General features: G+C 40.7%; 1 protein-coding gene across 1 annotated transcript in view; it reads right to left on the reverse strand.

Moving 5' to 3' along the window:
* Positions 1-18871, reverse strand: part of SH3RF3 (SH3 domain containing ring finger 3) — a 251544-nt gene that overhangs the window by 182174 nt on the left and 50499 nt on the right. The window lies entirely within an intron of this gene.

Genomic DNA, 18871 nt, shown 5'->3' on the forward strand with positions numbered 1-18871 from the left:
AGGTGAAAGGTGAGACATGGAGCAGACCATGGCAGTAACCAGAGGAAGGATGATGAAAAAGGAGGTGTCAGGGCAGAAACAGCAATGGATGCTGGGTAATGGTCCTCACTGACTTTGGTGTGGCATCTCTGTTCCACACCTGCCTCTGCAATCCCAGCATTGGTTCCCCCTCCCACCTACTGAGGGCAGCACCATGGCTGCAAGGCTCTCTGTAATGTCAGCGCTGTGCAGCTACTTTAATACATAACTGCATTTAATTCATTAACTCTACAAGATTAGCAGAAGATGCGCATTGCAGCCGAGACCAACAGAGCCAAATAAATTTGGAGTTTTCAGGCCAAGTCACAGATTTGTGACAAGCCAAAACATTTTTTTTTTTTAATCAAGAAAACATTCACTAAGTACTTACATTTTTCAAAAAATGTAAGTACTTGCAAAACCCTTTGTAGGATTTGCTTCAAATAAGGCTGCTTCTAGACCAAGTGATTCACAAAACTTCACAAATACTTTTTATTTTGATGACATTATTTTCAAGTACATAAAAAAGTGGATTCACAGCAAAAGGTCAGCTTCAAACTCATCCATGAAAAAAAGCGGGATATATCTGAAACAAAGATATATATCACAGCAAATTGCTGCCAGACCTAGTGAAAAAAATGTTGTGGGTGGAAAGGATATTCTTCAGGAAAACAGCTTGGGGAAAGTGAGGCTGTTTCTGTCGCCTCTGATACTAACCACCCTGGTCTGAGGAACCGGCCTCGCCTGCACAGAGCACTGTACACATCCAAAAACGTCACAGCAGTGAGCACTTGCAAGCCAGTAATGTCTTTACATCCATTAATATTACAGTTACCACAAGAGCGTTCAGTTATACCATGAGTCTGAAGAAACGCAGTCCTGTGTTAATGACTTCACGCTTGCTTAACTTGGCTGCCAGGCATCAGGCAGGTCAGGATCCTTCTGCACTTCCATGCATGCACTTTGCATAAATGCACGGCTGCCCGAGGAAATAATAGGTTAGAGAGTTTCTGTAAAGCTAGTCAGTCTGGCCTTAGGATATGTATGTACATAAATATTACCCATGCAGCTGGTACGAGGACTTGCAAAGAGATACCATCCATTTGAAGCAACGGGAGGTGGCCAGCTGGCATCTTCCCCTCGGGGTCCCCTTCCCCTCCAGCCTTGTCCATCAAGTCGCTCCACAAGTTGATCCCAGATCCCTGCCTCGCCAGCCACGGGGTAAGCCTGTCCCCAGTTCAATGGGCATTAAGATCTCAGTAAGCCCTCTGTTGTCCCCCAGGGAGCTCATTCACCAGCACTGGGGCCACCACCCAGCCAAAACCCACAAGCGCTTTGGGGGGTAGCCTGCCTCTCAGAGCACTGAGTCCAGGCACGTGCTTCAGGCACACCATATATGCACATAGCATCCCTGATGTTGGAACAAAAAGCCTTGCACCTTTTACAGAAATAAGAATAACAAGCAAATCCCAGTAAGTCAACACTCATTAAGAAACTCCTCCAAGTCTGTGCTTCCCAAGCAATTCCATTTACCTATTATTTACATAGGAAAATGTCATTACTGTTACATACCCAAAATGCGTTAGCATAAGTGTTGTATGAAATTTGTATGAATGCATTCCTATACTTAGCTCAGACACTTAAGATGCCAATACTTTCTTCAAATAAAAAGGCAGAGGTATGGAGGCTGACAGCAAACTCATCTTTTAAATACTCAAAAAGTCTCCAGGGAACTATAAAACTCAAGAAGTATTGTGCACAAAAATGTAAGAAAAAGTAGAATTTTTTATAAAAGGTGACACATAGTAAAGTGTAATTCACACAGTATAAGAACATAAAAGCATGTATAATAACCCAGTATTAGGTATATATAGTAGTCATTATTAGGGGAAATTGCAGATTTTCCTTTTATTATGGATTTGGAAAATTCTAAAAAGAATTTTAAAAGTGACAGGACTTTATTCAGAGAATTTTCTCCCATGTGGAGCTTCTTTTAAAAATCCTTGAGAATAAAAATTTATCTACACCTTCTATCACTCAAAAAAATTTTGGAAGAAAGGTGATCTCTGGCAATGCTTGGTGAGGTGGACTAGGACAGTGCAACCTCCGTGCCTTGACTGCTCCAGATCTTTGTGCAATGTCTTAATGCGAAACTCCCCTTCTCAGGTTGTTTTATCTAACATGATGGGATGGAGGTGTATCAAGCTAGTGTAAACCAGAGCTGCTGCTGAAGAGGATGTGCTCCCCTCCTCACCACCTGCAGCTGCTCATTTCTCTCCATCTGTTCTTGCCAGCATGAATATTTGGATGCTGCACAGAGAGGGAAGTGACCCTGCTGAAAATGAACCCAACATGAAATGCAATTCATTTCCCTTTGGTTTTACTCCCTCATGCAGCTGGGCAAACCCCAGCAGTGGCATGAGGGGGAAAGAAAAGGGAGAAAAAAAACAAAGCAGGGCAACACATGAAGGGGGGTTACCAGACCCCCTACCTAGCAGCAGTCTGGCAGGATGAGCAAAGAAGTATTTAAGTCTCTGAGGCAGAACAAGCTTCAGGTCCTATACCTCTAAATCCTCATAAAGAAAAGAATTGGGTGGGAAGTTTATATTCAAAATCAGTAAAAGTAAACTTCAGGGAGGTGGTAGGAGGGGAGGTGGAAAGCTGGTGTTAAAGTGGGACCAGACCAGCTGTCCTTGTGGCCTGACTAATGCCCACTGGCACAGAGGGCACAGCAGCAAACCATCAGAGTGCAGAGGAGAGCCAGCAGCACGTGTCAATACTCAGAGAGACCCCAGAAGTTCAGCTGTTGGTCTTCATCCCAAACACTCAACCCACATCTGCTCCACCTTGCTTGGGCAATACAGAATTCATCGCAAGACAACCCATCCTGTAAAGAGGACCATCAAAACCTGCATCAAAACCACTGGCAGAAGTACCCCAGCACAATGCACATGAAGCTTTTTTCTTTCCCCTCCACTTCTCAGTCACTTTCCACCATGCATCTTTTCCAAATGTCTCCCTTGTGCGACAATGCAATATTTTGGTTTGTCAGCTTTTAGGTGTCAAAGTATATTGACACTTTGGCAAACAAGAGATTCCTGCAAGCTGACAAGCATGACTTCTCTGCAGAAATTACAACTCCGCACCCTCTGTCACCTATGCCTGACACATGACTTTGAAAGCAAATTTTACAGCAAGCTTTGAAAACTGAATCCTTTCGTTTATGACACTTCTTAAAATAACTGGAGACCATTCACTAGTTTTTAGGAATACATACACTAAGATCCACGTCTATCCCTTTCTCTCCTTGATTGCTCAGAACTATTATTCCCTGCTTGTTAAAAACTCTGTATAAAAACTCTCTATTTTATTATTTTGGTAAATATTAGCCATAAAGAAAGGGTAGTGATAAAGCACCAATACCTTTAGGAACAGCATTAAAGAGGTGGATTCTTGTAACCGATTTCCATGTAGCAGGGAATACAGCTCCCTGACTTTGTGTTTGCCACTGAGATATGCAAACTGCTATCAGCTGTGTAGACTAAATGAGGATTACAGTACAGGAGTGGAGGCTCATTATAAACATACTAATTAGTACCATGAAGGTGGCAAATGCAGCACTTTAGACAATGTGAGTACTAGGTTGCAAAAGTCAGAGAGCTGGTACTTTGGAGTCTATAATTAATAACATTGCTTATGATGGTGAAACCAGTGACATGGAAAAAAAAGATTAATTTTTTTCACTGGATCACTGAACGCTTGCCAGAAAGATCGCACTAAAATCCAGGCAGTTAAATTTCTAATTCACAGCCATGAAATTTCACCCTAGTTCATAAACCAATACAATATAAAAGAACAGCATTATGTCAAATAAGCTGTTTTATATTCAAAAAGCTCTTTCACTAAAACAGAAGTGTTTTCCCAAAACTCACTAACTCCTTTTCCACAGTAATCTAGACTATAAAGAGAGAAAGTTGTGATTCAAACCCAGAAAAATATACATCTTAAGAACTAGCTACAAACCAGTAAGTATCTACATTAATCCAGAAACATTTTCTAATGTCTCTAGCACGCAAAGAAGCCTTTTGTGTGTTTGTTTCTCTTTCAGGAGACAGCAGAAAGGAAGAAATTAAAGAGCTGGACTGTAGATAGTCAAATTTTGTATGAGATACTGAACAGCCTATCACTTTGGAGACCGTAAAATTGCACAAAAATCAGTTTTCATGAATATTTTTAAGGTGCTGGGTTTACATAAAATAATTGAAAGATGCTTCATATCAACATCAAAACAGAAAATAAGATTATATCTTCAGTTTGGTATTGGATCTAAAAAGCAAGAAAATCGCTCTTTTTTAATCTACTTTCAGCCCAGTCTACAATATAATACAGATAAAGAATGGTAAGATTGTATGCAGAGGCTGATTTGCAAACAGGGAGACCAAAAATAATCTGAACCCGAGGTGAAATTCAGAGAACTGAGAATACCCTCTGCTTTCAGCTACAATCAGCTGTTCTACCTTTACAGCAACAACTGTGGAGAAAACGGCCTATATTTTCTAAGAAAAAAATGTGCTGTTTGTATTTTTAGATTTCATTCAGTCTTGCTGAGCAGCCTAATAGTTTTGTGATAATAATACTATAAAGGCCTCCCCCTGCCCATACCAATGAAAAGCCCTCAGGGAATGACAGAGCATTAACCTGCCCAATAACTGTATTAACCTTTCCTCAAAGGACTTTTTCTCTGAAACTGTGAAAAACTGCCAAGGTGTCAGAATATTGGGATGCATCTTCCACCACATGACCCCATGCCCTTCTGTTGTAAAAGGGCAGTAATTACCATAAACCAGCAGTTTAAGGTAGAGACCAGAATACTGAAGACTTAATCAGGGAATTTCTTAATAGGCTTTCCCAGTAAAAGAGACCTATAAACATTGCTATCCAGAGTCTTTTCAGAGTCAGTAATAACAAATATTAATTAACTTCCATGAACTACCTTCACGGCTGTGTCTGTAAACTGACATTCAGGAACCTTGAGGATTAATTACAAGTAATGAAGCGCACTTCTGCATCGCACAGTTAAACACAACTCCCTGCAAATGAGTTTGACCTTTCCTGCACCGCGTGCTCTGGAATTTCTAACTCAGAAGGGGATTACCTGCAGCCAGCATCTTTACATGAGAATCAGTATCGTGTATGAGCCATGCTAAGAATCTGGCTAAATTCAGGCTTTAAAAATAGATAGTTGACAGAAAACCCTGCTTTACTAAAAGAGACAGAGAGAGACACTGACAATTAAACAATCTTCCTGCAGAAAATGCTTGATGATGCTTGCACAGTCTTGTGGATAAGTATGGAAAGTACTACTGCACAAACACGCAGCTCAGTACAGAGAGGCCTGAGCTATGAAGCTTGAAGGAACCCCAAAATAAAGAGTGTTACAAGGTCAAGGATACTGCAAGACTGAGCTAAAGAGTGGATATATTATTGACAAACTGTTCAGTCAATGCTGTTCTCAGCAGCACACTGAGAAACATTCCCATGCTCTCAAGTGATGCCATTAAACAAGTGACAGAATGAAATTTTATCATGCATTTCATGTTGAAACATTTTTGGAAAAGAAGCAGGATAATAAGATTATATAGAAATGTTTTGCAAAATTAACAGAAAAATTTGTATTTAGTGTAATTATTTGATATAACAGAATGTCGGTTAATCAATCATGTCAAAACACTTCTCCTGCACTTTTACCTGAATCTTAGATGCAGGAGCCAGGAGTTATGGACACACAGAACACAAAAGAAAGTGTTCATCAAAAGATCTCATTAGCTTCAAACAGCTTATTTTGTGTCTTTGTTTGAAAAAAAATAAATAGCAGTGGTATGAAAGAAAACTAAGAAAAAAACTTACGCTCCACATACGTGGACTCAGTAAGCCATGTCTTAAAAGCCACATTTGACATCAGTATTTAATGACTCTGATAGACTTCATCCTCACAAGCAAAGAGAGCTGAGTCTTTGCACTCAATAAAGGGGAATACTTCTTCCTTTAAAATACTCACCTTTAAGGCTGGGAACTGCCTGGTTGCTGATGAGTGTTTGCAGGTCAGTTTGGATTTTTGTAGACTTCAGTTGCTGCCTTCAGTCATCGCTCCCAGTAGAGAAGAAACAGTTTTGAAATGCCAGAAAACTGTCCGTCTCCAGTCTTGCAGAGGAAAGCCACTAAAGCTAACATCACTTCTCATCACCTGCCCTTTATAGGTCAGACGTGTCCAACTACAAGTTAAGATTAAAAATGGCTTGCTACTAATCTTAGCACAAACATTAGTGCTGCTCTAATACACCACACAGCAGTGGGGTGGGAGATGATGTAATCAGCTATCTGTCCGGCCTCTGACCTTGGCTTTGAAGTACCTGGGGATCCGAGCAACATTAAAAATGCGTTTAATGATCTCTGCCGATCTGGGTCAAGTTTAGTAATAATTATAGCAATAAATATGAGTACTCTCACTTCAAAATCCTTCAGAAGATGCTCACAACAACTTTGAATAACGTTATTCTCAGTCAAATAAACACCATTTGGAAAGTAGCTCTCAAAACTACAGCATCTCTTGCTTTGTCTTGCAGCTGCTAGAAGGACTTGCAACGCTTAAGGCAAGTTTAACAACTTTTAATGACTAATTGCACCAAAGAATTTTCTATATGATTTTAGTTTCATCCATACAATTATCTTTGGAGATATTAATGTACAGATCCCATTGGAGCATTTCAAGCAAGGCCAAGGATAACATGTTTGGATCAATAAATTCAACATGCAACTATTTCCAGTGGTTTCCCTAAAGATCTGTTCCCTGGACGCATTTTTATTTTATATAACAAAAATATAACTCCATCAAAAATGATGAAATCGGCTTTTTCCTTCCATGCATCTAAACAAATCTAGATGTCCGTAAATTATTCAGGCTTCTTGGAAAATCAGTGACCATAACAAGAACCTTCTGCACCCAATAAAAAAAAAAAATCACTGAGTTGCGAACCAAATTTAGAAAGCAGAAATACTTGTTGAGTTCATTTGGGGAAAAATGTCTGAGGTGTAAGGAAAGCCTGAAGATAATGATTTACATCATATGGAACCTCTCAGCACTGTTCTCTTTTAATTACCTTCATCGCTACAGAGACAATGGAGTTTTTTTTCATTATTTCAACTTCTTGGAGTGAGTACTGTTGCCTTATTAGCCACAGTACTGCAAACAACACTGAAGGGATAACTAGCCTTATAAAGAAATAGCTCGTCTCACTTACAATTTCTCTGCTCAAAGCACCAAATCGTAACCATCCTGCCAAGCTGCCCGCTGTTAAAAACATGAAAAGCCATGTTAGTGGTAAAAGAAAATGCTATGATGTGCTACCACCATCCCAACACCCACGGCAGAGCTACCAGCTGCTCCTTGCTGATTCTGATGCTGCTGCTGCAACGGGAAATGCTGCTAGGAGTCAGCTTTAGGTTGGCTGCTGCTTCCTCGTCTTAAAATGCACAGCTAGTTTAAGGACAGATGCGATTAGAAAAACCTGCACAGATGGTTTTTGTCAGAGACTCTTCGATAAGTTACATTTGTATTCACTTAAGCTTGGAGTAAAACAGCAACATTATCGTTAAAATTAATGAATTCACATTTTGATTTGCTGTAACAGTTATTCTGTTGTAGATTGACTTACTTTCTTCAGTACAATCTAGCAGACAACAGAAGGTAAATTTTCACCATCCAGAGAATTCTCTGTTAGGTAAAACTATTCACCAAATAGGAGTGCTTACTACCAAGAAGGAACTACAATTAAAATAACACAAAACACAAGTTTTGCAGGAGAAGGATGGCCAAAGTTTGAAGTGCAAGCAGAGATATAATCCTAATAAGGCCACGTTTGGTTCAAACCAGTGGCTCTAACCTTCATATAAACAAAACAAGCTAATCTCATGCTTAATGCCAGTGTAGCCCTGGTAATATAAATAGTATAGATACTTAGCTTCAGGTAACCTAGAGCTCAGTTTGGCATGGAAAACGTGACTATCTCCTGCCTGAAGTCATTCAGCTAAAAAAAAAAAAGTGTTAATTTTCTATAGAGAAGCAGCACTGAAGGTGTCAGACTCGGCCACGCGCCATTTGTGTTCCACTTCCCAGAGCTGGCAGGTGAAAAAGACGACAATGCAACCTTAAGAGGTTTCTCCTGGCCCCCAGCCCTGGCTAGCTGGGAACACCACCTTGCACCCGGCAGCACTCTCTGAAAGCTGGGGGGATCTCAGCCTGGAAAGCCTTCCAGACTACTTTCCCTTCCTCTGTTAAATCATGCAGTTTACCAGAGGGGCCATGGGAGTTAATCATTCCGAGTAACACCAGCCACAACACTATACACTCACAGCCCTGTGGCTGCCCTTCCTCTCATCCTTCTGGCCTTACATTTGGACTATATCCACCCCTGCACATGTAACCTTTATGTGGCTAAGTTATCTAGGGATTTTTCCTTGAATATTTCTTGAATATTTTATATTCCTTGAGCACCGTTCACAGTAATTGAATAATCCAATAATTCTCAGCAGCCACATACAGCTTAGTCTCTTTCTAATTTGAGCATGATGATGCCTCATAAATGAATTGGGGCAAGCCAAAAAGTAAAGGCGTTTCAGGCGGTAATGAAATCTAAAATGCTTGCCTGCATCAATTTATTAATGTCACCGCAGTGCAAGAAAGTAATAAAGCATCAAAATGAAACACGCTGCATCTGCAGCTCTCCTATCACCTATCACTTACATGCACACACACATAGCATTAATTAAAGATTGTAAGGCTGTAATACAGGTTCTCTTTATCGAGCCTTTCTGCATTATTTCATGTATAACCCAGACTAAGATACTGTGATAAAAGCTCCACAGTAAAATGTCCGAGCAGCCTGCCAAGAACCACACAGACTTGGCCTGTGGACAAAACACAAATCCACAACTGTGGAAAGGAAAACAAAAACGAGGACAGAAAACCAATGTCTCTTTCATTTCTGGATATGGAAAATAGAAGCATGTTTTTCAGCAGCTGATCGCTTACATGAAATATTTAAAACTTGCTCTCTGCAGCACAGCCAGTTTGTTGCTCAGAACCAGAACCAAAACGGAGGTTGCAAGGCTCCTGACTGCCAGCATCGCTTGAGCAAAATAAGGCATTATAATAACCTCTGAAGTCACCCCAGTGTAACTGCTAACCTTTGGAAAGCAAACCCTTTCCTAGGAGAAATCCTCAGAGACATGGTCACAGACTTACGCTATACCTGTTTGAGCTCCTGTTACAAAAAGTTATTTTGACATTGCGCCAGAGTTTTGAGAAAAATGCATATAAAGTACCTCTCTGCACAGCAGACTACTATATCTCTATATCTGAGGGTTAGCTATTTGATAGCAATTTTTTTCTAATAACATACTGTGCAGACAGCTGTGTCCCGAGTCTGACATGATGTCCCTACTTAAGTCTGCACAGCCCTGAAGAATTTTTATGGCACTTTACAGCACTTCACTTTTACAGTAGTGTTTTCTAGGAATTCATATACATTTATTTAAATCTAGATTTATGAGAGCATTTCATGTTGATCAGCTGACAGTACCATGCGTGGAGCAAAAGAACATCTCAATTTTGACATTAGTATGATTTGAGAAATGCTATTTTAACCAAGAGAGAAAAGCATTAAAGAGACAGGCATTAAAAATGAGATGAGATCATGAGCCCTTCCCTTAAAAGAAAAATGAGCCACGCTGGGAAAAAAAAAAGAAAAAATCCATTCTCTTCTGAAGTGCTCCCTTTGAATGAAAAACAGATTCAATTTACTTTCTCCCTTTTCTTTTTACCTTTTGTTTTATTTATTTTATACTAATATAAACAGTTTTGAAAACACTGAGCCGATTCATCAATAGCTCTGTTTTACCTTAAGCTGCAGCTTTGGTAAATAATGGACCAAACCAATTTACTCAGTTTCATGTTTAAATTGTTGGGTGGTCATTGAAAACTGGACACGTGACAGAAAAATCCACAGCAGAAAGGCTAGCCATCCTCTTTCCTGGGGTTCACCTCTCTGCTTCCTGAAATGTCCTTTTCCACCAACCCCTTTCTCCATGGTCGGTTGCTGTGGCTTCCCAGGGAACACATCAGCTTCAGGAACTCTAATTGCATCTATATACAGAAGCAATCCAACTTCTTCTATATTCTAACTGAAGGTACAAAATCCATCTCGTACATGAATGAAAAATAATTACACCATACCGAACTGCATACAGGATTCATACACCTTGTGTCACAATGACCCAAAAAGCCTTTGGCATATCATTCTGGTTCATTAAAACACACCAACTAAACAGTGAATGAATAGCAAAAAAAGTTAGTTGAAATTAAATGACAGTAATTAAGTAACTTTCCTACTCCTTATCTTTTTACCGCCTGCCACTACCTACTACAAACCAAGACCCAGAAACTTCATATAAGGACTCACAAGAACATTCGACCTTTTTTCATTCACTCTAAAAAAACCCACAGAAAAGTAGTTCTGTCATAAGAGGACAGCCAGGATGAATCACACAGCTATTCAGATAATTAGTATGTACTTTACTAGTAGATCCTCTTTTGTTCCTAAAGTGGAATTACAAATGTGGCAGGCCACCTGCTAAGTCTTCAAAGTCCCTGGAAAAGAGTCAATTAGGAGGGCAGAAACCACTCAAACAAGATACATAAAGCAGAATAATAAGAACACTGTTGAACTTTGAAAATCACTGCTAGCCCCAAAGGCATCATTTGGCCCATGGCAAATACAATAACAAGTATAAAGCATATGTCCTGAAATTCAGTTATCTGGAGTCTTAAGTTCAGAAGAAGGACAGAGCAAAGCACAAGCTTTGTTCATTCTTGTACAACACATTGGCTGCAAGGACTGGAACGTTGAGCATTTTAACTTTAACAGACAGTCCCAACTGGAAGCTCAAAATTAATTGCCTTGGCAAAAATGTACACAACTCTGTCAGCACCATTCCTATTTAAAAGAGATACTGCCCAAAAGACAAGGTCCACTTCTTCCTTCGTTTTGTAACCATGAAAATTCAAAGAGCACATTGAGAAAACACCCTACAGCCAGCACAGACTGGTTTCTTAGCTGATGCTTGATGCAAGTGTTGTGCTTCTGATGCCAAATGTCTCCCACTCTGTGTGGCAAGTCTGGTGCCATGTACACCTATCCTCCAGAGACCAAGAAGAGAGGGAGGATTCTTCAGCTTTCAAATGCAAAATCACAACACTATGTAATTCTTCGATCTCTCTCTTTTCTTGTATCTTCCTTCCAAAATCACAACACTATGTAATTCTTCGATCTCTCTCTTTTCTCGTATCTTCCTTCACTTTTTCCTTTCCTTCATATTATTTCCCTTTTATGAATTACTCCCATGTTTTCCAGGCCCTATTCCACTTTTCTATATTTTGGCAAACATGATTCTTTTTTGTATAGTTTTGTACCATTACTGCTCCATTTGTGATCATCCCATTTAGCACCTTCTTTAAAAGTCAGAACATATGGTCTACTCTCAGATGGCCTCTGTGTCTTGTACCAGAATGTGCCCAGTATCAAACCTTGCTGTAATCTCAGTCACCTCTCTTACAGCCTATATGCTACCATTTCTATTAATCATTTCTGGTGTTTCAATAAATTTCTTACCCACGTATTAACAGTCACGTCCATCCCATGCAAATATCTCTTCATATGAGACTTCAGGAAACATTATGTCAAATGTCCAGCCACTGGACTGCAGTTATCAGCTGAAGATCTGTTATTTGTAAGAGGCCGTTCAGTAATAAAATGAAAAGGAACCTCCAGCAATACAAATATATATGCAAAATGACCAGCCATCTGTACTGCAAACAGCTGCTGGGGAAACACAGGATTTCCTTGACTTAAAATAACTGAAGTGTTTCCATCAGGTGGAAAAGAGTCTCTGAAAAAGCTCTGTATTTTGCTTTCTTTCACTGCATTAACCCCAACATAGTGAACAGAACCAGGAACATTTTTGTTTGGCTTCACTTTTTTAATTTCTGTGCATGCTGCAAATGAAAAAACCAACACATTCCTCCTTGCCACACAGCCATTTCATTCACCACAATTCTCCGTTCCCATCAAAACAGCATCATGGCTATGGCATGCCTTAAGAAAACAGAGCTTCAGCAGCACACTGCTGTCACTCTCATGAGCCTTGCCAGGCTCAGGAAAACCCGTGGAGCTGCTGAGACCAGGCACCTGAACCCTGCTGCTCACAAATCACTTCAAGGCACTGCCAGCACCTTTGCCTTCTGTGAGAGCAAAAATGATCACAGCAAAAGTACTGTAAGTGCAGTACACCAGGTGGTTCACAAAATGCAGTCCACAGGCTGTTGTCTGCTTGTAAAGGATGAGTTTTCCTCTTTATTTCCAGTTGTTAAGATGAAAAAAAGAAAATTAAAAAACGCTTTCTTTCCCCAAACTACTTTCCTGTACAAGTTGGACATTCCTCAGGACAGTTCCATTATTGACATGAAAAAAGTAACACCTGAAATTGTCACTTTTCATTCCTAGTGACGTTCTGTGATCACACAGAAGTGTGATCCCAGTAAAAATACTGCACAGTGTGCTCCTTCCTTGGCCAGTCCACCAAGAGACTGTACAGGTCTGTAAGCATCAAATCTCAAAGCTTTGCTGTGAAAAAACAGTGGTCTGATGCAGCTGAGATTTACCTTGCAAAGACTTCTTCCAGATATGTTCTGAAGAAGAAAAAATGCATTTGCATTATATCATCCTACTGTATTTTATAGCTGAACTGGACTGATTCCCCACCCACACTGAGACCAGGAGGGTGGAGGTTGGTTAGACCAGGGCATGTGCTCACTTCCATCCTCGGAGCATCTTGGCTGTTCATGCAAGGGGATTGTGAACGTTTCAGGAAATCCTGTAACCACAACATTTGGTTGTGGTACAACATTTGAGTGCCTAGAACAACCATGGAGTAGATTTTGCATTTTATTTTCTTTCTGATTATGATTGCAAAAGTTAAAAAAAGCTCAACAGTTTGTGAGTCTGCACAGATACAGGGATCTGTTCCTGGCTGTCCGGGCAGCCACAGCTCGCCTTTTTTTTTTTTTGTTATTGTTTACTAGTCGTGTAATCTCTTTCACAGAGAGATGGTATAATAACACAGACAACTCAAAAACACAGAGTGTCAACATCTTAAAGGAAGCAAGCAATGCATTCCAGGTGGAGAAACAGTCAACACACACTAAGTTATCCATCAGCTTTTTATACCCATTGGCTTGCTATGATCATCACATTTTTGTAGTGTACTGGCTGCACACAAAAATTGACGAAATGTTTGAGCAACTATTTTTAGAGCATCATTTATTATCTTTCTGTTAACTCTCAACTCGCTGTTTCAGACTGCATATACATGGGAAAACAGGCTTTCTCTGACTTGACTTAACAATCTAAGGGTCACACATTTCAAATAATTGTGTGTTGCCAGTATTTTCTGTATGTGGTGATTTGGAGTTTACTGAGGTACCAACTAACCACAGGCCATGGTGGAACAAGAGAGGACTGAGAGGATAGGGTTGGGCAGAGACTCTGAGAGCCTTCCATGAGAGAAGACACAGAACAAACTCAGCCTGGGCAACGTTAAGAAAGAGATTAAGAAGGAGTTGAGTAAAATCAGACATTGTAAGGAAAAGCTCATTGTCTAATGAATATTCACAGTTGCTTATCACACAGGAACTAGGGTCCGTGTGGTGAAAAGTCATCAGTCAACAGGCCTGAAACAAATCAAAATATTATCTTTTCACAGAAAACATCATTATAATTGTGAATCGGAATGCTATTAGATACCACTGGCCAAAAATTTATATGGATTCAAAAAGAGATGACAGAAGGTCTCTTGGAGAGAAATCCATTACTGACCATCAATCTACGCATGATAGCCAGCTTGGGAAACTCCCAAGATGCTGACTGCCAGCAGCTAGCAGAACATACCATGGGGAAGGATTGATTTATAAACATCCTCCATTTTAGAGTTGTTCCCTGAGCACCCCACGCAGGTCACGATTACAAACAAGCTACTCTGTGAAATAGGTTTGTGTAGGAAAATCCCTCCTGGTTTTTCATTGTACTAAAAATCTGAACTACTCTCAAAGCAATGATGCCAGAAGAAAGGCAACAGCAGTGCTGGCTGTATACATCTAAAACTCATTTGCATTTTAAAAGCAGCATGTTTGCCACATCTGAAATGCTCTTATTTCCCTCAAGTAATTTAAGATTGTCTTGATAAAGGTGACAGGCAAAGAGGTGGAAGAAGAAAAACCCAAACAGATTTTACATGTGGGTATCTTGGCACAGTCTACTTGGCAGAGCTTTCCTCCCTACCAACTCCTGAAGACACAGAAATAGTCCTTCCCCTTCCTGTTCAGGAGGCTGACCAGACTTTGTACTCCCTGCCAGCTTCTGCTGGATGCACTGAGCATCTCACGGACTGTGTGGAGGGGACAACCTCTGGGCACCGTGGAGAGCCACCTTCACCCCACTACTTCCCTAGAAACATGGTCTGTCTCAACAGCATTCCCTCCACCCCTGCAGGTGACCTGCCAGTTCCAAGTATGCTCCAGGAAGGATAACATTTCCATGGAGAAAAACATGCCTGGTTTTGCTTTCTTTTCTGCAAAATATCATGCACGGAGAAGAGCTACTCTCGTTTCCCCTGGCTGGGGAAGAGCCATGCCCAGAGCACCCTGCTCAAGGGCAGGTCTGTAGGCACTACTGGCATCTCTACTTATCATAAAGTGCCAGCCCATCCCCAACTGGGGAAACACCGACTGCGTTCTTGACAGGGTGTGTGTAGGTGTCAGTGCCAAATCCACAAGTTAATTAAGAACCGTATTTTCTATGGGAAAACAACACTGCCAACATAATAGAGCTATAATTATATCCAGGTTTCCACTGGCAACTTGTTATTTGAATTTTATTCTGTTTCTTAAAGGAAAGCAGGGCTCTTTCTTTCCCGCTGCTGCAATTCCGTCAGCAATATTCGCACCAAAATGTCAATATATTAGTGTCCCTGCTCTAAAAGGGGCTCAGCATAATGTCGTGTGACATGTACTGTCCTCAAAAGAAGCTGCTCTGTCTCATGGCAAATCGCTACATGTGTAATTACCTACATCATTTTATATAGACCATCAAAAATGAAACTATGCTAAGAGTTTCCTCAGCCCTGTTCTGTCACCATGGCAACCGGACATTTTATCTCCCCCCCATCCTTTTTCCCAAGGGACAAAGAAAATCACTAGAGACTTCACAAATCAGCATAGATTAAGCAAAAATAGTTCATCAAATGCATTTGTTCACTAACATCTCCTACTTCAGTAATTGTATGCATTGTGCTTGCTGAAGTGAGCGGCTGTAAACACGGCTGCCTGCTTTCTGCCTGACACTATCCCTGCAAAACAACCCTCATCTCCTCTCCTCTCCTTCACCTCCACCACCCTCTGCACTCTCAGGCAAACTCCTTTAATCAGAGCTGTTAATTTTTTGTTCCATTTAGCTGTTATTTTCCTGTTTACATGCGCACTGATGAACAGAGGGGAGCTCAGTATGACTCCATGTGTATTGCTGAGTCAATTACTCTGGCGATCAACAGGTTGAAGGAAATACTTTCATCCATCTACACCCCCTTCACCTGCAACATGTGAAGAAGTGAGGTGTGGGGTATGAAGTGAGTTCCAGGGTTTGTGACCCAGGTAAGTGGAAATTTTCATGGCAGTGCTAGTGGCTTGCAAGCCTCTCCTCAGCTGCAGGAGGTGCATGGACCAGGGCTGGCACAAGCCCTCCCCAAGGAGAGCCACCCAGTGCTGCCTCCCACGCACTTTCAGTCACTTATAGCTTTGTCAGACTTTAACTGATTGGGCTTCGGTGCTTCATGCTGGGTGTTTGGCTTACACTGATGGAGGAGTGTGCTTTGATTTTGTTGGAAGTGCTCGTTAAAACAATCCTTCTACTCCTGAAAACAAGGACAGGGAAAATACAGTCTATGGGGACTAAATCCAAAATCTTTTTTAATTCCAGAGTAGAAAAGAGGAGAAGAGAGGCAGATACATTTGCATGAGAAAGATATACCTCTTTCTGCTCCTGTGAACTTTTCACTGAGTTTGAGTACTTGGATCCCCCCTAGCCTCTCCATCAACGTGTGCTGAAGAACAATACCCATACTGATGGAAACTCTCCACTCTCCTCCACTGCAACACTAGGAGGAAGGCCCAGGGACCCATCCCACCCACAGGCTGCGCCCACCCTTTCCAATGCCAGAAGCTATGTGACCCCATGCCTGTGCCTTCCCACTGAAGACAGTTGCTGGTCACAAGCATGGAAAATAAGACCCTCATCTCAGAAGCAGTGTGGGGCAACACAACCAGCCAACCATGAAAAAGCCCTTCTCCAAATCATAGAATCTTAGAATGGTTTGGGTTGGAAGGGACCTTAAAGATCACCCAGATCCAACTCCCCTGCCATGGGCAGGGACACCTCCCACCAGACCAGGCTGCTCAAAGCCCTATCCAACCTGGCCTTGAACACCTCCAGGGATGGGGCATCCGCAACTTCGCTGGGCAACCCGTGCCAGTGTCTCACCACCCTCATCATGTAACATTTCTTTCTCATGTCTAATCTAAATATTCCCCTCTCCAATTTAAAGCCATTCTCCCAGAACTATCACTACATGCCCTTGTAAAAAGTCCTTTTCCAGCTTTCCTATAGGGCCCCTTCAGGAACTGGAAGGCTGCTATAAGGTCTCCCTTTCTCTTCTCCAGGCTCAACAACCCCAACTCTCTCAGCCTGTCCTCACAGCAGAGGTGCTCCAGCCTCAGAATCAATGAGGCTTCTCACTGCTTTTAGTGCAAATGAAGACAAACAGCTGAAAAGGCAGTGGTGACCTCTCATGCCAGCTGTCAGGAGGCCATGTGAAATATGACAATGAGGATAAAGACTTACTGGCACCCTGCACCAGTGATGTCCACTTGCCCCAGCAGTTTGTGCCCCTAGACATTGTTCTCGCAGATGTACCAGGCGCTCTCCCATTTCAGGTCATAATGAGCTGCAGATGTGACAGGCGTTTCAGATTCTGAGTCTGCAGCAATGAAACACTCTACATAGATGCTTCTGCCTCATTTTTACTTGCTAATTTTTAATAATGACAATTTAACTTCATTGTGCGCTTCATATACTGTAATGGCCAATTCAGAAATCATCCTAAAGGGCTCTGATTGCTTAACAGATCTTGCAAATCACTTTCAAGCATTTTTTATAAAGCATTCTGAAATTTCAGTGTCACTCTCATAGTTCTCTAGAGGGAAGTAGTAAATAATTAGAAGGCACCATACTTTGGAGATACAGAGGCAGTGCTTCAATTAGAAGCATTCCCATTTCACTTTTAAGGAACTTCAAAATCAGCACGAAAAAAGCGGGTGTTATACAGAATATATTTACACACATCAAAGAATAAGTCACAGGCAAAAGCTTAATTAAACTGAAATTTGGGTTGATCAATTCATTCTTACATTTCAGAAGGGAAAAATACCTTATATAACTTCAAGAAACTATGACAAATATTGGAAAACCTAGAATTTCCAAAACAAGGCTAAAATAAAATATTTTCAAAGTTGTAGGTTTTGCTCCCTCAAAGATCTTCACATTTTCCTTGTAACCCTTTCACGTGATGATGTAATTAGTTCCAATTTTTGGGTGCTCTTGGCACAGAGCTAAAGCTTACTTACATTATTCTGTGGTACTAGCTCCTACTGTGGTTAAGAGTATAGTTAGCACTGTATTAGAAACAACCTGGAATTCCCAACAGAGCTACAGCTCCTCCATATCAAAGTCCAGAGCTGACTCTAAAAGCTGCTTTCCAGTACAGTTTATTTAACATTAACTATGAATATATACATAGAGTCTTAAATGCTCCTCATTTCAGCAAGGAGTTGCAATAACAAAAGCTTTGCAGATGCCTGCAACACACACAGCAAGATTCTTGTAAGGTATGTCTGGATATCATTGTCTCTCAGCATTCGCAAAGGCAGATATATTTTCCAAAGCATATGTTGAAACGCTATAGAAGAACACTCTTTATTTTACAAAACCAAGAAGTTATATTAAATGACATCAAATTCTACCATATTCTACTCTAAGTAACTTGTGACGCAATTTTGCGTGTGTACCAGTTAAAGTAATAACCCTGAAGGAATGGTTTGCAGTAACATACTTCAGTTAACGAAGGTAGGCCCTCTAACAGATATGCACATTGTATTCACAACAGGAACACATACACACTTATTTTGGATGTATTCTTATACTTCACATATTCATACGTTAAACAGGCATCAATTTCATGCGTGTTCTGCAAGTATACGGAAATAAATTCTGCCCACTAAGTATGCCAGGAGGCAAGATTTTGGGATTTTTTTAATGTGAATATGTACTTAATATAGAAAAAGAATCTTTTTCTTAATATAAGAAAAAATTAGAAAAATGTTTCTGAAAAACAAAATCTTAGGACCTTCTTTAAGTAGGTGTTCACAATCTATGTGATTCACCCACTTGTTATGAAAAAAAAAAATTCTGTATTATGAAAAGTTATGGTGTGCAAAGTCTCGTGTTAATTAGTTCATTTTGGTGCCTTTAAGCAGGGAGAAGGGCAGATACTGAGAAAACATGCTCAATGCAGAAATTGAATTTTGACTTCAGATTTGGAAGGACAAGCATTCCTCTGCGATGCAGATCATCAC

This window comes from Cuculus canorus, chromosome 1 (genome assembly GCF_017976375.1).
Source record: "Cuculus canorus isolate bCucCan1 chromosome 1, bCucCan1.pri, whole genome shotgun sequence".
Lineage (NCBI taxonomy): Eukaryota > Metazoa > Chordata > Aves > Cuculiformes > Cuculidae > Cuculus > Cuculus canorus.